A 26415-nucleotide genomic window follows, 5' to 3' on the forward strand; every position below is an offset into this window, starting at 1 on the left:
CATATACTGATCTGATTACACTGTGAAATAATACAGAACATTTTTTTCCTCTCCTGACTTTTTTGCCTTTTAAAGTTTGTTCCCAAATGTTCTCAATTACAGGATATTGATATTTCTTACTTTGAAAGCGTGATTGCAGATACCCTGGTAATAGTTTTTTACTTTTTAATTAATAATAAGCACTGGAGAAATCAGTATTAGAAAAGTTCCAGCTTTGGCTTTTAAGGGTCATAAATATAGTTGTGGTAATGAAATGAGTATTATAATTGAATGACAGGATTTTTAAAATGAAGTCTTTCATCACTAATGTTTTGAGAGACTTACGTATCAGGAGGATTAAAACTGATAGTGCTTGGTCAATTCAATGGCTGTGTTTTATAAGTCTAGTCTGTAAAAAGAGTAAGAATTCAGCTAACTTTTAAATTAGAATAAACATCTTAATCTTACAAAGGAATAACAGGGTGGTGTTCCCCTTCAGATATAAATATATTTTTTTCTTTGCAAACTGCAAATGACTATCAGTGTGCTAACTATACAGAGAGAACTGGTATGGGTCCCCTGAGAGAGACACTTTCTGTAGACCGACACGAATTATTCTTAGGGGAATTTATATACAGTAAGTTATTTATAAAAGCCTAAGGACCTTCTGCCATGCTTTAGGGTTTTTTTTTGTTTTGTACATATCACTGCAGAATGCCACAAGCAATCACAATTGGTCTGTTTTTAATGGAGAAGGGCTTACACTAAACCTGTTTCAGCACATCCCTGATACATCAGAAAGCGAGTGGACAGGGCCATGACAGCCTGAGAACAGAGTTTTGCTAAGCTATTGAGGGGCTTCTTCTTTAAACTATAAGTTTAAAGTTTCCTTCTTTAAACTATAAGAGGGGGCATTGAGGAGGGAATTGAGTCTGGGGATTGGAGAGGTTATTGGGCGTATGGGCGTCTGAGATGGGTTTATAATCTGTTTCCTATAATTGATGCAGAGGTGGATGAACCTAGAGCTTGTTATTCAGAGTGAAGTAGATTAAGAAGAGAAAGACAAATATTGCCTATGAATGGATATAAATGGAATCTAGAAAGATGGTACTGATGAATCTCATGGCAGCGCAGGAATAGAGATGCAGACATGGAGAACAGACTTATGGCACAGCGGTAGAAGGAGAGGGTGGGACGAACAGAGAGAGTAGCCCCGAAATATATACATTACATGTGTAAATTAGACAGCTAATGGGAAGTTGCCATATAGCACAGGGAACCCAACCTTGTGCTCTGTGACAACCTAGAGGGGTGTGATGGGGTGTTAGGTGGCAGAGAGGTACAAGAAGGAGGGGACATGTGTATACCTATGGCTTATTCATGTTGACACATGGCAGAAACCAACACAATGTTGTAAAGCAATTCTCCTCCAATTAAAAATAAGTGAATAAATGAAAATCAGTACTGATGCTGGGTAAATCACAAAGGAAACAATACCAATATCTGGAATTTTCACTCTGAGTCATCACAAGGTCTTATTTTTTTAAAATTTAAATTTGGAAATAATTATATACTTACAATAAACTGTGGAAAATTCTGAAAGAGATAGGAATACCGGACCACCTAACCTGCCTCTTGAGAAACCTGTATGCGGGTCAGGAAGCAACAGTTAGAACTGGACATGGGTCAACAGACTGGTTCCAAATAGGAAAGGCTGTATATTGTCACTCTGCTTATTTAACTTATATGCAGAGTACATCATGAGAAACACTGGGCTGGATGAAGCCCAAGCTGGAATCAAGATTGCTGGGAGAAATATCAATAACCTCAGATATGCAGATGACACCACCCTTATGGCAGAAAGTGAAGAAGAACTAAAGAGCCTCTTGATGAAAGTGAAAGAGGAGAGTGAAAAAGGTGGCTTAAAGCTCAACATTCAGAAAACTAAGATCATGGCATCTGGTTCCATCACTTCATGGCAAATAGATGGGGAAACAGTGGAAACAGTGTCAAACTTTATTTTTTTGGGCTCCAAAATCACTGCAGATGGTGATTGCAGCCATGAAATTAAAAGACACTTACTCCTTGGAAGAAAAGTTATGACCAACCTAGACAGCATACTAAAAAACAGAGACATTACTTTGTCAACAAAGGTCCGTCTAGTCAAGGCTATGGTTTTTTCAGTGGTCATGTATGGATGTGAGAGTTGGTCTATAAAGAAAGCTGAGTGCCAAAGAATTGATGCCTTTGAACTGTGGTGTTGGAGAAGACTCTTGAGAGTCCCTTGGACTACAAGGAGATCCAACCAGTCCATCCTAACGGAGATCAGTCCTGGGTGTTCATTGGAAGAACTGATGCTGAAGCTGGAACTCCAATACTTTAGCCACCTCATGCAAAGAGCTGACTCATTGGAAAAGACCCTGATGCTGGAAAAGATTGAGGGCAGGAGGAGAAGGGGATGACAGAGGATGAGATGGTTGGATGGCATCACCGACTCAATGGACATGAGTTTGGGTAAACTCCAGGAGTTTGTGATGGACAGGGAGGCCTGGCATTCTGTGGTTCATGGGGTCACAAAGAGTTGGACATGACTGAGTGACTGAACTGAACTGAATATAATATAATGATTACAGATTATAATTATAGGAAGTGGTAAAGAAAAGTGGACCTTTTAACCCAGGTCCCCCCAGTGATAATATCTTGCCTAATTATGGTACAATATGAAGACCAGGAAACTGACACTGGTATAATCCATAGAGCTTACTCAGATTTCACCAGCTGTACAGGTGTTTTAAGTGTGTGTGTGTGTGTGTGTGTGTGTGTGTGTATGCATGCATGCATTACATGTGTAAGTGCAGTTCTATGCAATTTTCTCACATGCAGTTTCATGAAATCAACACAACCAAGATGCTTACCTGTACCATCATCACAAGACCCCTTCCTTCTGCTGCTTTATAGCCGCACCCATCCCTTCACACCATCCCTAACTACTAGCAACCACTTATCTCTTCTTGAGCTTGATAATTTTCATATAGCTTGAATATTATATAAAAGAAACCATGCAGTATGTGTCCTTTTGCAATTGGCTTTTTAAAAATTGCAGAATATTATTCCATGTTATGGATGCACTGCAGTTTGTTTAAACATTCACTTATTGAAGTATACTTGGATAATTTCCACATTTGGCTCTAACAAATGAGCTACCATGAACATCCATGTATAAGTTTCTGCATGAGAATAGATTTTCATTGCTCTGGGATAAATGCCTAAAAGAACTGCTGTGTCATATGATAAGTCCATTTTTAATTTTAAAAGGCACCACCAAACATTTTTTTCCCCACAATCACTGTACCATTTTACATTCCCACCAGCTATGTATGAGTGATTCAGTTTTGTCTGCATCCTCATCAGCCTGGTTTTAATTGCATTTCTCTAATAGCTATATCAAAACTAGGCTATGTTTTAAAAAGCAGAGATATCACTTTGCTGACAAAAGTCCATATAATCAAAGCCATGGTTTTTCCAATAATCATATATATGTGTGAGTTGGCCCATAAATAAGGCTGAGTGCCTAAGAATTGACACTTTCGAACTGTGGTGTTGGAGAAGACTCTTGAGAGTCCCTTGGACAGCACGGAGATCACACCAGTCAATCCTGAAGGAAATCAACCCTGAATATTCCTTGGAAGGACTGGTGCTGAAGCTGGAGCTCAAATATTTTGGCCATCTGATGCGAAGAACTGACTCATTGGAAAAGAGCCTGGTGCTAGGAAAGAGTGAAGGCAGGAGGAGAAGGGGGCAACAGAGGATGAGATGGTTGGATGGTATCACTGACTCAATGGACGTGAGTATTTGAGCAAACTCAGGAAGATGGTGATGGAGAGAGGAGCCTGGTGTGCTGCAGTCCGTGGGGATGCAAAGTCAGACACTACTTAGTGACTGAACAACAATTACAATGGCTAACAAAAACAGTGGCTAATGATGTTGTACATCTTTTCATGTGCTTGCCACCTGCATACACTCTTTGATGAAATGTATCTTCTTGTCATTTTCCCATTTTCCAAGTGGATTTTTGTTGTTCTTTTTGCTTTGCTTTGATTTGCCCTTTGCTGTTGCATTTTGAGAATTCTTTATGCATTCTAGATACTAGTCTTTTGTCAGATATATAATGAGGTCAGCCCAGGACTTCACTGCTGCTACCTCCAGATCAGACTGCCCACTGGTGCCCCAGGGGCTGGGGCTCTTTATGTGGTCTCTATTGGGCTTCCCCTTTTCTGAGCCTTTGGCCATAGGGAGCAGACTCTTCCTGTTGGTGTTTTGGGGTTGCAGCCTCTCTGAAGCCCAGTCCAGGGTATAAGGGAGATAAACAGAAAGCTAGAGGACTCACCATATTGTTGTTCTTCAAATTCTGAGGTCCCTAGTCAGTGACCTTTTGTTTTCCAAGTTTCAGAGTTCTTTTATCATATTTTCTGATGAATAATTTCCCGGGTATTTATTTGTATTTAGAGGGGGAAAATGAGTAGAGCAGAGCAAAGTGAATTTATGTCTCCAGAACCACCCAGTAGATTTGATACTTAAGAAGTCATTTTGTATCAAATAGCAACAGGACTGATTTTCCTGGAGGTGTTATCTGACAATATGAGAGCATTGTAAGCTTTCACTTTTTACCATTGTGTCTTACCTGGCCTTTGCATTATGGTGACCTTTTAAGATGAAAGGTTTAATGGTGACAGTCTTTAATGCCAGCACTTGAAAATATTTTCACTCCTGTGGGACCAAAGTGTATAGATTCTTTGATGTGTTGCCCAGATCTTCCTTCAGGAGATAAGCACTCATTACCCCATCTGCTGGGGAGGCTGCCCACAGACAACCCCCTTTCAAAGGCACATCTCTTTCATGAGGTGGTCTGTCTCCAGGGACTCATCACTGGAGGGTATAAAGGCCCCGCCCTCTCACCCCAACACAAGACACTCAGTCTTCGTCGTTTCCCACAAGCTACCATTGGAAGTTCTTCTGCCAATTCTGCTGGCTTTCTCTCCCTTTCTTTTTTTCCCCTATGGATGTTGATCCCCAAAGCACTCCCTTACAAACCTTCTTCAAGCTAAATGTGTGAGGAATCTGTTTCTTGGGGAATCCAACCTGCCTTAAAAGTCCTTTTTTCTGTAAGTTTTCTGTTATTTTTTCCTAAATGAAATTGACCATGAAAAGAAATCTAGTTCTCCTAGAACTAAGATGTTTTTGTTTATTTATTCTTATAATGAAGCGATGGCCATTCTAGATGGAAATCCTGTTTGTTTTCAAAATCTTCACTTGGAAGAACAAAAAGCTGGGATGCTAAATATTTCTCCCCAATTTTTGAAATTTGTAAATGGTGGCTGACAATTCTTATAGATTTTGAAAGTTTATTAGAGTATGCAGTCCCATCTTCTGTAGTTGTTATTAACATTTAGTTCCTGCATGCTAAGTGTATGGTTCCTGGCACTGTGTTCTCCCTGTGACATTCTAGTCTGAGTTTCTCTGCTTGATTCATACATTTAGACCAAAACCATGGCGGTGGCAGTGAAATTATCTTTTAAGTTTTTTTTCTTAGCCACCAGCTGATTGCAGTATGTAAACAGTCGTTTGCACATTATTCAGTCATGTTTACCTCCCACCAAGAACTGGTTCCTCTTTCATATATCTCCTGATTTATTTCCCACAGTGCTTCTAAATTAACTACACAGAGATCTCCTATGTGCTTTAAAGTCACTCCTGTGCTTGTTCATTTAGAATTTTCTCTACCTAAGTTATGGTGAACCATGGAAGAGGCTTAAATAAGTCCATTGCATTTTTTTAAGGTTATTATGAAGTTATTATATATTGGGTTTTATTCAGTAAGTGTGTACCTAATGACACCATTTAACAATTTTTTAAGCCTAATAAAATGTAAGTGCACTAGAAAATCTTACTGTTCTGTAGTGAGTCTTTTCTCAAAGGTAAGTGATAAGTCTTTGTTGTTGGTGTTCAGTTGCTAAGTCATCTAAGTCATACCCGACTCTGCGGCCCCATGGACTGCAGCACACCAGGCTTCCTTGTCCTTCACTATACTCTGGAGCTTGCTCAAACTCATGTCCATTGTGTCGATGGTGCTATTCAACTGTCTCATCCTCTGTCAGCCCTTTCTCCTCCTGCCCTCAATCTTTCCCAGCATCAAAGTCTTTTCCATAGAGTTGGCTCTTCACATCAGGTGGCCAAAGTATTGGAGCTTCAACTTCAGTATCAGTCCTTCCAATGAATATTCAGGGTTGATTTCTTTTAGGATTGACTGGTTTGATCTCCTCGAAGTCCAAGGGACTCTCAGGGGTCTTCCCCAGCACCACAATTCAAAAGCATCAATTCTTCAGCTCTCAGTCTTCTTTATGGTCCAACTCATATCTGTACATGACTACTGGAAAAACCATTAATTCATGTTTAAATCAGACTTTTTACTATATCAGGATCTTCTTGAAAATGTGAAAGTAAGCCAGGTCTGTTCTCACATTTCTTTCTGAGCTTCAGTATGGTTCAAATGGGCTAAAATAGAGGATAGGGAAGGGATTAATAGAAGTAGATTTTAATAAAATTAAGGTCATTTTTTTCCTCAAAGAGATTATTGAATACCTGCTTACTGATAATAGTCTCCAGGAAAATGATATAATGTTGAGAAACATTTAATGAAAGAGTACATCCTCAAAATCTTTACTCCTATCAGTTTATTATAAGTCCATAGGAATGTCTATTACAAATATTTATTCAACATATTTCCTTGATATTACAGTATATAATACTTTCTAAAAAGTGTTCCCTTTCAAAAACTGTCTATACTCCTTATCTGGAGTTTGCCCTTGGAAAATACTCAACTTACTGGTTCTTCTTCTTTTCTTTGGTATCCATTGTTTATGGTCTCTTCATGGATTGGGAAGATCCCTTTGAGAAGAGAATGGCAACCCACTCCAGTATTCTTGCCTAGAGAATTCTGTGGATAGGGGAACCTGGCAGCTACAGTCCATGGGGTCACAAAGAGTCATACATAACTGAGCAACTAACACTTTCACTTTCACTTTATGAGTCTTAAAATTATGGTAACAGTTTTGAAAGTTGACTTGACAAAAGAGTAAGCATTTGATGATGGAGTGTGTCCTTTGATCCTTTTCAGCCTGGGTTTCTTCAACTACAAGATGAGTAAAGTAATATTGTAATATTTGTCACAAAGAGTCAAGTGAGATTTGATTCAGATAAGAGTACTTGGTGATCTTTATAGTAATAATCAGACACAGGCAGTTATTTTTTTAAATTCTAGATTTTTTTTTTTCTCTGAAGATATGATTACAGGAATACTAACCATTTGCTTAGTGCTTCCCAGGTTTTGAAAACTTTCCTTAGATTTCTATTTGGAGAGTCACAATTGCCATGCCCAGAAAGCAGAATATGTTTGCTTTGTTTGGTTTTCTTTCATTATGTCTTTTTTTTTTTTTTCAGAAGCAAAAACTGAAAACTGAGGGTCAGTGGGGCTAAATAATTCACCATAGGTCACACATTTAATAATGGCTGAGTGCAGCAGGCCCAGGGCTAAAGCCAGGCTCTCTGACTGGCAATCATTTCTAGCAGGGGCAGCAGCTCAATACTCTAATAACAGGACCAAGTGGGTAATAGCGCTGAGTGACGTGTGAACGTAACGGGAATGAGGGCAACATTGGTGAAGTGGAGAAAGCACGTGCAGTGATCTGGGAAGTACGCTGCCATCTGGTTCCAGTCAGCTGTTGCCAAGGGGGATTTCTGATCTAGTATGCTAAGATATGATGATTTTTTTTTTAAGAGAGAAGCCAGAAATTCAGATTTTTATGTAGAAATATTGACAGACAAACACCATGTTGTAGTGGCATTTTATTTTTCCTTGCTGTAGTCCATGACTGTGAGGTGCTTCTCTTCCCTGACTTTGGATCCATTAACTGTTGAGTGAAGATTGTAAGATGCCTGAGGACAGGGATTATTATTGTGTCCCCAAAGTCTAGCAAGGTGCCTGCTCTTATATAATGTGCTAGTACAGGCTCTAGAATAGATAAACAACAACAATGGCCAAAGTGTTTGAACAACGTGTGTCTTGGGACCCAAGTCAGCCCATAGGTCAGCAACACGTCATCAGTTCTACTCCAAAAATATTCAGGCAGGTGATAATTTCTAGATTGTTTCTCAAATGGGAATTATAAGAAAGTTAAAGTTAGAGTGAACTTTTTAATCTGTTTCTTGAATTACTAAAAAATATTAATTACATGAAGTACAGATACATGCCAAACATTTTAATTAAATTAACTTTCAGTCATTTTAGTATCTGAATACTCACATCTTTCATGCATAGTGGTATTTGAAAATGATAACTTTCTTCAAGGGAACCTCAATTCAAATATGCCCATATTTAAGTAGGAATTCATTTTTCTTAAGACATTTCCAGGGACCTATATTTATTTTGAAGAAAAATAAATGTTATATGTCACTTTGGTTGAAGTTGATTTTATATATATGTATGTGTATGTATATATATACATACATATGTATAGGTGTGTTGTCATGGACTCAAACACATAATTCTAAAAAGTTTAGAAATACTTTGCGTCCTATATTATGGCATCAAGGTTTTTTACGACTAAAGTCTTGGCTCCCTTGCTTTTCCTTAAACAGTAAAAAATAAGCATTGATATTTAGGTTGAGTCCTCACAGCAACAATAACAAACCACAATTCTGACAAAAATCAGAAATGTGGATGATAGGAACTGTGATTGTTTGTTGTACCTGTGATTGGTTTCAAAAGGTAGAGATATAGTTTGATGGAATATGTAATTCTACCCTTAGAATATGTCATCATTCCCATTTTAATTAAGAAGGTTAATAGTTAGAAGACCGCATACCCAGAAACCTGCTCATACCACGCCATGCATCCAGTCTTCAGGTAACCTGTTGAAAGCAAAATGAAACAATCTACCTCCAACCATTCTGCCGCACTCTGACTTCAAGTTCAGCTTCACAATTAAATAACTTGCCAACTTCGAATTAGCAATAAACAGCAGCTCAAGATTTGTAGGGTTTATAAGCAAGTCAGAAGTGGTGCTTAGAATGATTGCATTCCTAAGCTCACAATTATCACAGCTCAGAACTAATTTTTATGCCTTAAATAAAACCAAAAGAATCTACACAAAGCACTTCATTTTCTAGGAAGGTTAAATTAAAATTAAAGTGTTCACTGGAAAGTCATCCTCTTTAAAATGCATTTCCTAAGAATCACTCACTTGAGGAAGGAGTAACTACTGTAATTTTAATTTTGGGGGAATAAGTCCTCTTACTTCCTAACAATAGATGTAGAGAGGCCACTAGTGTTTTTTAAAGTATGATGTTTAAAAAATTATTCTGCAAGGCAGTTCTTCCAGGTTTACAGATTGTACACGTTTATACAATGTGGCAATTTATTTACCCAAATGGGGAGCAGAGAGAGCCTGAAATTGTAACAGACACTATCCCAGAGAGACCTAAAGTAGGCAGTGAATAATAGCCAGAGTAGCACCCTGGATTATGTCAGGTGTCTCCTGCAGAGTCCAAGTGCTTTTGCAGCTCTCTTTGAAACATTCTATGTAACATCCAAGCCAGGGTCTGGGAGGGAGAGAGACACCCCGGGGACAGCTGTAGTCGTGGCAACTGGGTTCTTGCTGCCTGAGCTCAGGGGAAAGAGACGGAATCCTTCCTCTCCAGCTTTGGCAGCTCAGATGTTTTGGGGCTAGTGGGAATTCCATTTCAGATCTCCGCTAACTTTCATATGTTAGGAGTCTAACAAGTTATCTCATTGACCTTCTAGGCAGCAGATATATTAAACTGTTTTCCTGTGAGCTCTGTCTAGAATGAATGCCTTAAAAAAATTTTTTTTTCCTAAACATTAAAAAATCTGAATTTTTAGGTTCTCTTTAAAAATCAGAAAATCTGACCACACTGTAACATTATTATTCTCTCATGGTCTAAAGTGGCTGGATGAGAGCCGGAGCTGTGTAATTTAGATGCGGTGTGTGCTCCCCACATGACCATACAACATACACTTACCCACACAACTGATTTCACTTGTTTTCTCACATGCCTGACTCCAGAGGACTCCTGAGTTTGCAGAGCAGACTGGTTGGAGTGATTTTATCTGTTCACTTATCAATTGATCTCCAGGCTCAGATTCCTTCCACCTCCTGGCCCGACGTGTCCAATGCCACAGTCTTTTCCATTTCCTCAGTGCTCAGTGATATTTTTTAAGCATTAATTGACATTATGTCATTTAATTTTCTAAAAAGTTGATATATGCATTTTTCTTTTCACAAATGGGGAAACTGAGACTGTAAAGGAAGAATTGAGATTTAAGATGGTTTGATTTCAAAGTTCATTTTCAGTGTCATTACTATTTCTGGAGGATAGGGGACTGTGTCATGCTTTTTTCTGTCTTCTTTTGCAGTGTGCTTAGGAAAGTGTAAGTGTAATGAAACATTTAATACACATGGTTATTATGTTGTTGTCTCTTCTTTATTCTCCAAATTTCATGACATACAAGACATGTCTATTTGCAGTTAGGGTTGCAATTCATGATTTTCACAAGGAGAGACTCTTAGTCCTAATAGCAATTCTAAACTATCTAGATCACTGATATCCAAATGAAATACAATGAGAGCCACATATATAATGAAAAGAATTAATGGCCGTATTAAAAAAGTAAAAAGAAAAAAGGTAGAATTAATTTTAATAAGTACTTTATTTAGCCTAATATGTCCAAAATATCTTTTCAACATGTAATAAGTATTTTTAAATTATTGAGATATATTTCATGTTCACTTTTTGTTTTTGGTAGTATGTCTTCAAAATTCTGTATATATTTTGTTTGTTTGTTTGTTTTCTTATCTTTTGGCCACACAGCATGTGGGCTCTTATTCCCAGACCAGGGATTGAACCACATGCCCCATACATTGGAAGCATGGGATCTTAACCATTGGACCTCCAGGGAAGTCCCTCCTGTGTATATTTTCCACTTACAACATCTGTGAATTCAAACTAGTCACCTTTCAGTTGCTGAATAGATGTTATGTCTCACGACCACCGTAATGGACAGCCCAGGTCTAGGTCATTAACCTTAAATAAAGAGGGAAAATAAGACAGAGGAGTATGGCTCCTGTGGTGGAAGCACAACTCAAAATCTCAAAGCCTCTTTCTGCAGCCAGTGCTGTGGATGAACCTTGGGATGTGCAAAGAAAGAGAGTTGGGGAATGAATTATTTATTCCTTTTTTATGGATACAGCTGCTCAGTGTTTGGGAAACTAAGGAGTTGGGATAATTTTAGTATTTCTCTCCAGTTTACTAGGGTTTTACTGGAGGGAGTTAGGATATAATTTCACAGGAAAGTGTGTTATCTCTCAGGGTAGTTCATATTCCCTTGCCAGCCAGAGATGAAATCATAAGTCCAAAGTAATTCACTTCTAGAAGAATTTAGTTTTTGCCTACCATCAGAGAGAGCAAGTGAACACACATAGAGCAGGATGTGTAACATTGTTGGGAGTATGAAACCTTCACTGAAGAAGCAACTAAAGAATGACCCAGTAAAGTGTGCAATAAAGGCACTAAAGTAGTTTCAGGCAGTGCCAGAATGGACAGCCTGAATCCGGAATGAAAGTTTGGTTGAAGTTCTAGTAACTATGATTTGTAATACCCAGAGAAGCAGACTAAAGGCAATCAATTATGTATGGCCTGTTATTACTTTGTGAAAACTGGTCCTGAATTGTTTTATTATTTGATTGTGTTTTTCCAGGAAAATAAGCTTTCTTTTGCTACCATTTTTCACTGAGATAGATGCAGAAAAAACTCTGAACTGTTCTAGTGAGCATGTATTTCTAGCTAGTCTACTGATCTGAATTTCAAGTCATGATGATATGGTCATAAAAATTTGCCCTGGGCACATTTTTGGCTATCTTAGCTGAAAAGCATTTTTTAACACCACACGATGAGATTTAATGACTCTTGCATTGCGGGTTGGGGTGCTCCATCAGGAAAAGGAAATGATTCCATTTGGATTCTTTTTCTGTGCTGGAAGCCCTCTGAGTTTCCCTTATTAAAATGCCAGAAAATGCTGTTTAAACAAATGCTCTGCACTTCAATTATTCCATAGCTTCCTCTTATTATTTTTATTCTTTATAGAGCACCCAGGTACCTGAGGTGTATTTCTCATGTAGAAGAGAAGGGACTCTGTCCACTTGAGCTTTCATGTAGTGCAGACTAATTCAGCACAAATGAAAGATAAGGCACAAAGCAGTCACTGGCAATGACTGGACTGGTTTTGAGAAACTGGTCATGGTCACAGTTGGACATGCTTCCGGGTTGTTCTGCCACTGAGCTGAACTTTTCTTCATCTGTTCCCTGTGTTTGGTTGCTTTCCCTGTGGCTGACAGTATGGACAGAGCTGTTTAACACAGAAAGGGAGAAGCAGCTTTGGGAATTATCAGGCTCCCAAACAGTACTGAGGTTAGAGTTCTCTCAGAGCAGTCAGCATTTGTGTATTTATTTAGCTGTCTCAGATCTTTTGAAATGATATATTTAAAAAAAAAATTATTAGGGCATAACATACACACAGTAAAAGCTGATAAAGTATGCTGATCTTTAGTTTATAGCTTGCTGTTAATTTTACGTACATATATATCTCCATGTAAATACCATCTAGATCAAGGTATAGAATCTTTTAAAGCTCCCCAGCAGGCTCCTTTGTTCCCCTTCCAAATGCTTTCCAAATGCACTTCCTCAGGAGGTAACTACTATTTTGATATCAACATCAGTTAGTTTCACCTATTCTTAAGCTTCATATAAATGGAACCACACAGCATGTTTCCACTCCTTTCTAGCTTTTTTCAATATACATATTTGTAAGATTTATCCATGTTATTGGGAATGCCAGTTCACTCTTTTTTGTTTCTGTGGAGTGTTTCCTTGTATGAATAGACAACATTTTGTTGATCGATACTCCTGTTTGTGAGCATTTGGATTGTTTCTAGTTTTTTTTTTTTTTTTTAATAAATCTGTTTTGGTCCAGATTCTACCATGCTCAGTACTCACGTAGGAACCCTGGAGCACAGAGATGCTCCATGCCTATGGAAACCTTCATCCTGTCTCCAGTATATCTATTCTTTTCTAAAGGATCTGGGTGGTTGTTTAGTCCTTCACTCTCTTCTTCCTAATAGTAATACTATTACTAATACCAGCTCTTATTCCCTGAATATGTAGCATGGCCCAGGTACTAGTGCAACTCTGTATTATGTATTAAGTCTTACTTAATTCTCACCAAGACCCTGGGAGGTATTACATAGTTTTACATGGAGAAATGAAGACTTTAGTAACTTAAATGTATTCCCTAAGACTACACAGCATGTTAATGGGAGAGCAAGGATTCAAACCTAGATTTTCTGCCCCACAATGCATTCTTAATCACTATACATACTGACAAAGACAGTATCTTAGGATCTTTAATGAACTGACAGCTTTGGGTAGAGCACAGTTTTGTCCATTTTCTTCCTCCATGACCAGAAGCAGCTGTAGGTTTGTAAATGTTGCAATTCATCATTCCCCAGGTTTAAGATGTCAATGGCTCTGCTCGTTATTCATGTAGAACCAAAAGTCCGCACCATAGCCCCCAGGACTCCCACCTGATCTGCTCCAACCTCCCTCCTAGACCTTATCTCCTATCCACCAGCCCTCCATCAGTGCCCTCTGGTCACACTGAACCTCATCTGTGCTTGAACAGCCAGGCTTGTTCTTGTATTTTGCCATTCTCTCTGCCCAGAACTCTTCTGGCTCCTTCCTGTCACTCAGCTCTCAGTGCAAATGTCACCTTCCCAGAGAATCTTTTCCTGACTGCCTGTTAGAAAGGACCTGCCGCTGTCTCACATTGCCTTACTTGATTTCCTTCCTAACACTTTCTTCTTCTTCTTCTTCTTTTCAGTCGCTAAGTCATGTCTGACTGTTTGCAACCCTATGGGCTGTAGCTTACCAGACTCCTCCGTCCATGGGATTTTCCAGACAAGAATACTGGCCTGGGTTGCCATTTTCTCCTCCAGGGAATCTTCCTGACCTAGGGATCCAATGCTTCTCTTTGCACTAGAAGGTGGATTCTTTACCACTGAGTCACCAGGGAAGCCCTACTACGCTCAAACTTATTTCATTCATTTAATGGATTATGTACTTATTGTGTATTTTATCCAATCTTTGTCCTCAGGTCCTGGAAAAGTGACCAACACTTAGTAGGTACTCAGCAAATACTGACTCAGTGAACAAAGGAATGAGTAAGTGTGCATTTCTAAGATTCCTGGGGCTCTGTAGGATATTTTCTTATGTATTTTTTAAAGAAAATCTTATTTGAAAAATGTGACTTTATAGGCTGAGGGTTTCAATCTGCTTGAGATAAAATGGTGAGGGGAGAGGAGCTGTGCACATTATTAATTTTATGTGTGCAAACATGCTCACAAATCGTAGAAATTGACTTCTGGCAATAAAGCAATTTTCCAAATGTCAAAGCTAACCAGACTGTCCTGGAAAGTGGTTCTTTTCCTGTTGTCATTGTTTATTGTTTGTTTGTTTTTTTTTTTTTCCTCTTTGTGAAATACTAGAATGGGGAAAACCATCTTATGTGTCCACCCTGGAACATAGCATGTGGAATAAATCATACAAATTAACACATACTTTTATACTAGAATTTAAAAAATAAGAAATGTCACAACAATAGCAAAGCTAGATGCTCTGTCATCACTACCACCTCTTTCTAATGTGACAAGCCTTGGAATCATCAATGATCCTTTGTTCTGCTTAATGCATGAGGTCAGTGTGGAGACCTTTAGTCACAAGCTGCTCCTTATCTCCTAATGCTGCTTTGCATTTGGAAGGCTGCAGGCAAGTTCCTGAAAATTCACAGTCACCACTTTCCCAAGTTGTTGCTGAATTGGTAGGATGTTTTTAATTTACAGGTCTTCAATTTGTGGATGTAGATTAAAATTCCTAGGCCCCAAGCAAACTTTATCAAAGGCACTTGCATCCCATTGCTCCTAAAATATTGTATGCCAGGCACCTTAGGGCATGCACAGACTTTGTGTGTGTGTGTGTTTATGTGTGTGATGGGCAGGGCTGGGCCTGTGGAGGAAAGAAAAGCCGTGTTAGGAGAAATGCATCCATGTTGTTGGGCTGGGAGCAGGGAAAGATTGGTTTTGTCTGCTAGCCTAGGCAGAATTTCTTATTACCCCACATCAAATTGCATCCCTTGCCTCTGATTCAAGTCTGCCTGTTCATCTCTTCCTCCCACCTCAGGCTTTTATTGAAGCTTCCGCCCCCAGGCAGTGCACAAATGCAAACTTCTGTTTACTGTCTCTGAGTGATGATATTAATTCAAATGCCCAGGGATAATGCATTGCTTATTAAACACCATAGCGTTAGAGAGTAATTCAAGGGAAACCAAAAAGGGTGGAAAAACATGCTTCTCCCCTTCAGCAAAAATGGCCAGAGTTGGATAAAAACAGAGCTTCTTTCAGTAATGTTGACTTCAAAAATAGTTAAAACCTAAAAGTTGAGAGTTATGTTTCATTTGTTGGTAATTTTTAGGACCTCAAGCCTGGGAGATAGCGTCTCAAGTGACCCTGAGAGAGATGCTCCAAGGAGGTGGGGGGAGGAGCCAGGTTATATTGAAGTTTTGCAACAAATGGAATGTAGTCTGAACATCAAAAGATTCTTGTTGTTTAAAGAAAATCAGATATCCCGAGTTAAGGAATTTAGTGTCTTACTATGTATGGGCTCACCAAAACCGTCCCTTTCAGATACACCTCACCTATTTGGGGCCAGTGTCCTGTGCTTTTTCCATGGACAGAGGAGCCTGGAAGGCTACAGTCTGTGGGGTCGCAAAGAGTCAGACACGACTGAGTGACTGAGCACCCACTCCTGTGTTTTTCACATCCTGAACTCCCTTGGGGCTCAACATAGGTAGTGGCATCAGTCTGATGGCTGGTAGATCACAGATATTCTTCTCCTTCCTGAGTGCCCTTCAGGCTCACCAGCTCACATTGGAGGGCTGCAATCGCTAATAACTGTTACATCTTTGTTTACTGATATGTCAGGAAGTATGTCATTTCTCGGTAACAATGGGCATGGGTTAAGAGCCTCCACTGCTGACTTGCAGTGTGATCCTTGAAGAGTTATTTACCTTCTCTAAGCTTCAGGTGACATCGATAAACTGAAAATAGTAATTGTACCTGCCTTCTAAAGTTGTCTTGAAGGTTAAATGAGAAATATGTGTAGAACTCTCAGTAGCGTGTCTCGTATGTATTAATAGTAAGCTTGATTAAAGTCTTTGGAATACGATCTCATATATGGTAGACCTGTGTTGTCAGCTACATGTGGCATGCTGTTCATGCACTGAGCAACAGACCCAGTAGAGACACCTTAAAACACAGATCCTCCCTTCCCATACTGCCAGGGTGTTTAAACCAAGGACTTCTGTGGAAAAACCTATGTCACGTCTCTACCTTACCACCAAATTATCTTCAATTCCTTTAAGAAAGTTGTTTGAAAAGAAAACTTTTATCATATCTTTTAGAATCATGATTATGTTCTAAACAATGCATTGATTTAAGATTCTTGTAGTTCTCAGTATACTCAATTTCATAAAGAAAACCCCTCTTTACTAGAAAATCATCTCAAACGGGAAGACTTACAATGCAAAATTCTGAGGGATCGAGCTCAAACAAATGTGTCAGCTCTCCCCATCCACCTTGTCCAGGTTGAACATTCCTGAACAAGCTTTGATTCTCCCAGCCCATACCCTTCTATTCCTCCTTCTTGTATGCTGATCACTTGCTGAAAGATTCCTCCCCCTCTATGTTGCTGATCAGCTCACGCGCTCATGCTTAGATTTCAGAAGGAATATCATTTCTCCTGGAGAGCAGAGCCTCCTGGCCCCCATATCTGTTTCATGCTTGGTTCTATGTTCAGATTGCTCCTGGAAAACTGTCATTTTATTTTGTCCTTTTGTACTTATTCATAATTATTTATTTAATGTCTGTCCTCCCCACTAGATTATTAGCTCCATATGGGTAGGGGTTCCTGTGATTGACACTGTGCTACAGTCCTTGGCACATGTGAGGTGCTCTACCTGACAAACATGGTGAGTAAATCTTATTCTTTATCAGATTTTTTTCTTTCATATTACATATAACTCAAATGGTTAAAAATTAGATTATATTCTCTTATATTGTAACACTTCTCATCCACTATATTTAAAGTTTGCTTTTTGTACCATTGAGATGATTGTGTGCTGCTTTTATGGGTTACAATTTAATAGCATTTCAAGCAACAAGCTTTTGATTTTTAAAGAAGTCATTATTTAATACATTGGTACGACAGTACAAGGTGACATTCCCTCTCTCTTAAGATGCCTTAAGTCTTCAAAGCACATCACACAGTTTCATAAATGGTGAAGATATTGATTTTAAAATCCTGATGGAAAAGAAGGTAAAGCCTAATGTTTGAATTCTGAGTTACAATCAGATATAGTAAATCACCAAGAACAAAGGACCAATACCTCAGTACTACAATCAGGAGGCTGAAAGAGAACCTGAAGGACCCAATTTCAATCCTTTTGTCTCTTTGAAGAATCAGACCTCCTGGAAAACCTTTGGTCCTTGTCTAATTGCTTCTAAGCTAAACTGTGGACTTGTTGCTATGGTTCTGTAAAATGATTTTAACTTTATGTCCTTGTCTAGGATTGTGTAGTATCTATGAGCTGCCTGATATATCATGTTTAAGTTCTGCCTACTTCTCAAGGCAGTTTGACGTCATGCCCTGTCCCAGCTTGGCTAACTTATTCCCTTCTGCTCGCATATGGCCTGACCTCTCTGTCATTGTACTGTAAATGTCACGTGAGGTATGTCACTTAGTTTTATGCTGGCAACAAAATGAGAAGATCCAGTCCCTACTCTCAAGGAGCTTGCAATCTGCTGAGTGAGTCAGACAATGTAGGCTTCTTGAGTATATGCTACATGCAAAGCACTGTCAGAGACATAAAAGTGAACAAGACCGCTAAGAAATAATGACTAAGCATCTATAGGGGATGTAGAACATTTCCAGGTCACGGCAACGATGGAATAAATGTCAGTTCCTATTCCTGTGATGCTGATCAGATTTCTAGCTTTAATGTTTGAGTGGCTGGTAAAGCCATCTTTGAGACCCAGAGTCTACCCTTCTTTGACCCCTGAGGTGGAGCTCAGGATGGGTCTGGATACACAGATTTGGTTAGAGAAAAAAATTGAAATATCTGGGACATCACTGGCAATATATCTCATAGTCAGTAGTGGAGGAATTTGAGATCCAGGAGCATAATTAGATAGAAAGACCTATGGTGAACAGTAAGGAAAGCAGGTGATTTATTAACCAGCCTCTTTCTACTTCAGGGTATTGGGTTTACAAGTTTTTTTTTTTTTTTTTTCTATTAATATTTCAGTCTGTTTGCCTGTTCCTCAAATTTACCAGGAAGATGTATTTGCCAGTGTTCAGAAAGGAAGATGTAAATAGAAATAATTTTTTAAAAAGGGCTATGATTCAAACCAACCCCCAGAACACTCTGAATCTAGTGGGATAGAGCAGGGGCAGACAGACTAAAGAATAATTAAAATTTAAGGCTGGCTTTTAGAGTGATGGCCATTCAGTGGTTTTTAAAATGTGCGCCATGTCTATCAGGGTCAGCATCACCTGGTGAAGTGGGCAAAGTAATGGCCAAACATGTGCACATCCCGATCCCTGGAAGGGACTTTCTAGTGTGAGTAACGATTTTGAAATGGAAAGAGCAGCCTAGATTATTCAAGTGGACCCAGTAAAATCAAAAGGCCTCTTATAAGAAAGATATCAGAGTTAATAGTAGGAGTTATGATAACAGAAAGAAGAGATGTGAGAAAGAGGCCATATCTTCCCCTGGAAAGATTTCTTCTGGAGGAATTCAGGCAGCCTCCAGAAGCTAGAAGACCAGGCATGGATTCTCCCCTGGAGCTTCTGGAAGGAGCCAGCCCTGCCAACACTTTGATATTAGCCCCATGACACCTATTTTGGACTTCCAGCCTCCAGAAGTATAAGAAAATACATTTGCGTTGTTTTAAGCCACTAAGTTTGTAGTAATTGTTACACAATAATAGGAAGGTAAAAAACCAAGGAACATGTTAGAAATGAAGTTTCTCAGGCCACACTTTAGATTTATTCAGACAGAAACTCTGAGAGTGAGGCTGAATAATCTGCGGTTTAACAAGCCCTCTGGGTGAGATTCTGATGCACAGTTAATGACCAGCTGTCTTCGAGGTGGTTGTTGTTTAGTCAGTATATCATGTCCAGCTCTTGTGACCTCATGGACTATAGCCTGCCAGGCTCCTCTGTCTGTGGGATTTTCTAAGCAAGAAAACTGGAGTGAATTGTGTTTACTTCTCCAGGGGATCGTCCCAACCCAGGGATCGAATCCACATCTCTTGCGTTGGCAGGCGGATTCTTGACCACTGCGCCACCCGGGAAACCTTTGAGGCTTCTGTCTTCAAGGACTGCTGTTAAAACACAGGGAGATACTATACCTGCCTTTTGCACCAGCAACAAATTACAACTGTCTGCTTTAGGTCACAAGAACCAGTCACTATATAGTTGTCACATGGTTTCCCTCCTGACCACAGGGAGTGGGGTATTATGGTTGACAACACCACCAGCAAGATAGGAAACTTTGCAGAGATCCACAAAGCAAAGAGAATAATATTTATAGGAAACTTTGGGGAGATCCTCAAAGCAAAGAGAATAATATTTTCAAGAGGAGGATGATATAATTTGCTGGAGGGACAAAATAAAACTATCTGCAATGAGTTTATGACTGGTCACTTAGAGAAGAAAGAGCACTCTTACATGAAGGAAGAATTTGTGCCAGGGCCCAGCCATAACAAAATATGGAGTATATTTAGGAAATGGCAAAAAGGGACTATAACCTCAGTATGGTACAAGAAGATGGGGTATGGGTGACAGGAGGTAGGAGACAAGGTTGGAGGTCCTTAACTGCCATACTAATGAGATCAGATTCTATTCTGTGATTATGGGGAAGGCATACACTGATTTCTGAGTAGGGAGTAAAATGATGAAAATGGGCCTTAGAAAGCTAAGTTTGGGTTCTCACCATTGCCTGAATATCAAGTCTACTCAGTAGTAATAGTCTCTACCATCGTATGTGCATATTGAAAGCTAATCATGTGTCACTCTAGGGATTCTCCATGCACAGATTTTGTATCTTTGTGTGTTCAAAGATGTCTTTCCTACTGTGGGAAGCTTTGTCTTTCAAACTGTTAGATCACCCACAGTAAGGGATACAGTTACACTCACACATGCACGTAAACATATACACAGAGCTTCATGAAAGTATACCTACTCTGACCATGTGAGGTATTTCCTACTATTTTTGGTCAATTCTTTATTAAATTTTTAAAAAGAATTCTGATCATAATTCTGTACATTGACTTTTTGACCACCGTTCGGTTGCATCATGCAGTTTGGAGCATATTACTTTTAAAGAAAGGGGCAGTGTCTTATTCTTTTTGATATTTAAAAAATTTATTTATTATCTATCTATTTATTTATTGTGATTAAAGCTTTACTGGGGATTAGGCAGGGACCACACTAGGGCAGCAGGGCCTGTATACCAGGCCGGTACTGGTCTTCAGAGCAATGATGGGTGGTCTGGGCCAAGTTGTATAGGCCAAGGGTCCCGCTGGGCTTCTCAAAGCAGAAACAACCACTGAAGAGAAGGACAGTGTGGTTGGTTTTAGTGTGGGAAGGATAATATGGGGTTGAGGGAGGAACTTTGCTGAAGGAAAGTGGGGAACTAAAGCTTTAAAGGGCCTGGATGAAAATGGGTTTCGAAGGGAGAAAAGGGGACCAGAAATGCATTTGGGTAACTGTTAGTTTTTAGCACACTTCTCTACATAGAATAGACTCCCAATATGACTTTAAGTCAGATTCATGAAGTTTTAGCTAGAGCTTTAGACTTTCTTGATGCCATACCATGCACATTTTCCTTGCCAAATAAGGGACAACAAATTATTAAGATGTATATACAAAGCTCTGAACATTTGGGTAGGTGTATTTGGTGGATGGGAGAAGAATGAAGGGTCAGTAGAAATAATGACACATCGTCACTGTAATAAATATCAAAGCTTAAGAACAACAACATTGGCAGATCGACTTGTAATCACACCACAATGAAGGTCAGAGATGCTTTATATGAAGTGAGCTTTGCTCCATAAATTAGGTATGGATCACGATGTGATGCTAAATCTGTGAAAGGGGTGTCAAGTGCAGAATGATGAGAGCTACTGTGTGAGGGTGTACATGGAGTTTGACTTCTAGAGTGGTATTTTCTTTTCCCAGAATATTAAGGAGATCCACATACACTGAGACTTCTGAGATTTAGAGCTGGGTTATATGAAGGATGCTGTGGAAAAACTTCCCTTTTGTGACATTTTCCACTTACTAAAATTGATCATTTTTCATTAGGTTGGTAGTATTTTTGTCTTTATCATCCAAGTCTGAATTTAAAAATAAATATTGTATTATACTTATTTGCATTATGTCATGTCTCTTCACTGTCTCCTTTCTGTCCTCCAATATATGTTAAAAAAATAGAACAGTAGAGGAGAATAGTCCTTAGAATCACATTATTTATCCTCATATTGATGCTGGGAAAGATTGAGGGTAGGAGGAAAAGGGACAACAGAGGATGAGATGGCTGGATGGCATCACCGACTCAATGGACATGGGTTTGGGTGGACTCCAGGAGTTGGTGATGGCCAGGGAGGCCTGGCGTGCTGCGGTTCATGGGGTCGCAAGGAGTCGGACGTGACTGAGCGACGGAACTGAACTGAACTGAGTGAAATAGTGAAATTAGTAAAATAGTTATATGATTCTCAGGTATTGGGTTAAAATCTCAGAAGGTGTTGGGTTACAGTATATGTATGTTAGGTTTCTTTTTTTTTTTTTAATTTTTGGTTTCTTTTTTAAAATCACTTAATTTATTTAGTTTTGGTTGTGCTAGGTCTTCCTTGCTGCGTGCCAGGCTTTTCTCTTGTTGAGTGAGTGGTGCTACTCTCTAGATGTGGTACGCTGGCTTCTCACTGCGGTTGCATCTCTTGTTGAGGAGCATGGGCGCTAGGTGCGGGCTTCAGTAGTTGGGGGCCCCGGGCTCTAGGGCACAGGCTCAGTAGTTGTGGTACACAGGCTTAGTTGCTCCATGGCATGTGGGGTCTTCCCAGATCAGGGATCAAACCCATATGTCCTGCAAGGGCAGGCGGATTCTTTACCACTGAACAACAGGGAAGCCCTTATGTTAGGTTTTTATATATAACCAGAAGTCAGAAAGTCTTCATTTTCATCCCTTCTCTGACAGTGCATGGCTGTATGCATACCAGGTATTTTCTTTAAATCTCTATTGCCCAGCTGAAGAACAGAGGTAAATTTTACCTTCCCTACTGAATGTTGCAAGTTTGTAGAGATCAAATTAGTTAACTTATGGGAAAGAACTTTTTCATTATAATGTTCTGTTCTGAGGTTGTGCTGTGCGGTGCTTAGTCACTCAGTCGTGGCTCTTCTATCCATGGGGATTCTCCAGGCAAGAATACTGGAGTGGATTGCCATGCTCTCCTCCAGGGGATCTTCCCAATCCAGGGATTGAGCCCGGGTCTCCCGAGGCTGTTCCTGGGCTCAGCTAGAAAAAGTACTGTAGAAAATTTGGAAATACTTGCCATGAGTGCAAACTCTTGAAGTGGTGAGCCTGTGGGTCACATGCTTGTCACTCATGAGCGATACATTTAAATAGTCATCACCTCTTAATTCATCTGTGCTAGCTTTAGGTTGGGCCCTACTCCAGATCTGTATGGTTGCTATGTGGTACTCTTATGATTATAGAGCCAGGTCATTACTGCTGCCTCTAGTGACCAGATTTTCAAGCTGGTTTTAGAAAAGGCAGAGGAACCAGAGATCAAATCGCCAACATCCATTGGATCATCGAAAAAGCAAGAGAGTTCCAGAAAAACATCTATTTCTGCTTTATTGACTATGCCAAAGCCTTTGACTATGTGGATCACAATAAACTGTGGAAAATTCTTCAAGAGATGGGAATACCAGACCACCTGACCTGCCTCTTGAGAAACCTGTAAGCAGGTCAGGAAGCAACAGTTAGAACTGGACATGGAACAACAGACTGATTCCAAATAGGAAAAGGAGTACGTCAAGGCTGTATATTGTCACCCTGCTTATTTAACTTATATGCAGAGTACATCATGAGAAATGCAGGGCTGGATGAAGCACAAGCTGGAGTCAAGATTGCTGGGAGAAATATCAATAACCTCAGATATGCAGATGATACCACCCTTATGGCAGAAAGTGAAGAGGAACTAAAAAGCCTCTTGATGAAAGTGAAGAAGGAGAGTGAAAAAGTTGGCTTAAAGCTCAACATTCAGAAAACTAAGATCATGGCATCTGGTCCCATCACTTCATGGGAAATAGATGGGAAAACAATGGAAACAGTGAGAGACTTTATTTTTGGGGGGGCTCCGAAATCACTGCAGATGGTGATTGCAGCCATGAAATTAAAAGATGCTTATTCCTTGGAAGGAAAGTTATGACCAACCTAGATAGCTTATTTAAAAGCAGAGACATTACTTTGCCAACAAAGGTCTGTCTGGTCAAGGCTATGGTTTTTCCAGTAGTAATGTATGGATGTGAGAGTTGGACGCAAAGAAAGCTGAGCACAGAAGAATTGATTTTTAAAAGAAAGGCCTTTAAACTGTGGTGTTGGAGAAGACCCTTGAGAGTCCCTTAGACTGCAAGGAGATCCAACCAGTCCATCCTAAAGAAGATCAGTCCTGAATGTTCATTGGAAGGACTGATGTTGAAGCTGAAACTCCAATACTTTGGCCACCTCGTGAGAAGAGTTGACTCATTGGAAAAGACCCTGATGCTGGGAAGGATTGAGGGCAGAAGGAGAAGGGGACAACAGAAGATGAGATGGTTGGAGGCATCAGCGACTTGATGGACATGGGTTTGGGTAAACTCTGGGAGTTGTGGGTGGACAGGGAGGCCTGGCGTGCTGCAATTCATGGGGTTGCAAAGAGTCGGATACGACTGAGCAACTGAACTGAGCTAGTGACCAAAGGCTGTTGCAGTGACGTCTCCCAGTCTCTCCCATCAGTGCTTACCCACCCTCAACCCCAGATGCTCCATTGCCTCAAGGCGTTAGATGCACTAGACCAGGTCACACCCCTCTTATGGTTGTTGGGTTGAAAACATTTGTCTCCCTTCTGTCTGATCAATTGTCCTGAGAAGCTGCTGTTCACAAGGCCGAAGATAGGCTAGGGATACCTCACAATCAGTTATGCTTGAGAACAGTGGCAGACAACTCAGAAATGTACCCTTGGATCTGCTTTTCCTCTTTCCCTGCCTCATTTTCCCTTTCTCTCCCTCTTGCTTCCATGAGAGCACATGCTCTAATAAATTAGGAGCAGGTAGTATTTGGCTCAGGTTGTCCTTTCTGTGGAATTTGGGATAGTGATAGTGAAAGTCGCTCAGTCGTGTCTGACTCTTTGCAACCCCATGGATTGTAACCTGCCAGGCTCCTCTGTTTATGGAATTTTCCAGGCAAGAATACCGGAGTGGGTTATCTTTCCCTCCTCCAGGGGGTCTTCCCAACCCAGGGATTGAACCCAGGTCTCCCACTTTACAGGCATATTCTTTACCATCTGAGCCACCAGGGAAGCCAAGAATTGGGATAATATGCCATCAAAATATCTACAATAGTGTGTATACAAATAGCCATACACACAGACACACAGCTGTATATACAGAGACGTGGCGAGAGAAGGTGATTTGAGGTTGAACCAAAAGAAGTATTTAGAGTTGGGTTTGCCAAGTGTCTGCTGGAAGGACAAGGAGGCCTTCAAGAAATTTCTATGTTAAGAGTAGTGAGCAAGGCTGGGCCTTGAAAAGACCAGTGATGGTATCTCTTCTGCAGCCCAGCACCAGAGAGTTGGCCTGAGTTTCAGGAAGCAAGAGGACTAGATCCCAGAAGGCCTTGAGGGCCAGGACAAAGAACTTAGATTTGATCTTGAGTGTAACAGGAAGGCACTCTTGGATTTTAGGCTCAGGAATTAAGGGCCATTTAATTGATTTGTTAAAGGTAGAACCGGAAGTCTGTCTTGTTCCTCTGTTCAGAATGGCTTAGAACAAGTATGGAAACAGGATCTTAGGAGGCTGTGGTAGAGGCCTATGTAAGTGGTATGTGTTGACGTGTTAGTCATTCAGCTGTGTCCAGTTCTTTGCAACTCCATGCATTGTAGCCTGCCATGCTCCTCTGTCCTTAGGATTTTCCAGGCAAGAATACTGGAGTGGGTTGCCACTTCCTTCTCCATGGGATCTTCTCGACCCAGGGACTGAACTAGGTATCCTGCATTGCAGTCAGATTCTTTACCAGCTGAGCCACCAGGGAAGCAGAATATTTGTTGAGATGGAGAAAAGGGGTGGACTTAAGGGATACTCTGTAGGGAAAAGGGCTTTCCCATGGATTAGAGGTGAGAGGTAAGGGATAGGGCCTAATTAGAGATACTTCCTTGGGTGTGAGCAAATGTTTTTAAAGCCCAGGTGATAGAGGGTGACAGCATTGTCCTTCTCCCAAAGGGCATTATCGGCATTTCTGCACAGAATGTCTCAACATGGCTTTAGTACGGGGAACACTGAGGCAGCCAGGGCTGCTGCTACCTTGAGAGTTTGCCACTTGCAGAGCACCTGGTTTTGGCTCCGGGGGTAAAGGAGCAGCCTTTTCCTGCAGGACCCTGGAGATAGGATTCATGGCTAGGTATTATCCTCAAGTGTAGACCTCAATAGAAGAGGCGGAGCAAGGAACCACAGGAGGGTCTGTGAGAGCTTGCTGGGAAATGCTGAATTGGCCAGTGAGTGTATGAGGTTAACACGGTCTCATTTGTATCTAAATCAGTATTTATAAGATACTTACTGCTATGGCCACTTTTGGCTATTGGCAACTGCTCAGAAAGGTTGAAATTCAGAATTAAGAGACATCATAAAGTTACTTTGAAAGCTGGGCTACCAGGATGCTTCTGTTTATATTGAGGTATATACCATCAGCCCCCTGCTCCCATGCTCTCATACTGAACCCATCTACGGGAGAGAGAAGTGTCCAGCCTAAATGTTCTCTTCTTCCATCTGTTCCTGAGACAGCTCTAACAAATGAGAGGGCGTGGTCGGAGACCTACTGGGGATATATCTCTGGGACCGTCATCTGAGAGTTATGAGTAGGCAGAGAGGTGATTT

At 40.3% G+C, this 26415-nt stretch overlaps 1 protein-coding gene across 11 annotated transcripts in view; it reads left to right on the top strand.

Annotated features, from left to right (window-relative positions):
* FHIT (fragile histidine triad diadenosine triphosphatase) overlaps window positions 1–26415 on the top strand; it is a 1484422-nt gene that overhangs the window by 231278 nt on the left and 1226729 nt on the right. For 2 of the 11 annotated variants that reach the window (XM_043886316.1, XM_043886318.1), the window contains 2 exons: window positions 14264–14330; window positions 17103–17191. The exons of 7 other annotated variants lie outside the window; for them this stretch is intronic. The gene's annotated coding sequence lies outside the window, so the exon portion shown is untranslated. The remainder of the gene's footprint in view (window positions 1–14263; window positions 14331–17102; window positions 17192–26415) is intronic. 2 more of the 11 variants (XM_043886317.1, XM_043886321.1) reach the window with 1 other exon arrangement.

This window comes from Cervus elaphus, chromosome 24 (genome assembly GCF_910594005.1).
Source record: "Cervus elaphus chromosome 24, mCerEla1.1, whole genome shotgun sequence".
NCBI classification, from domain to species: Eukaryota; Metazoa; Chordata; class Mammalia; order Artiodactyla; family Cervidae; genus Cervus; species Cervus elaphus.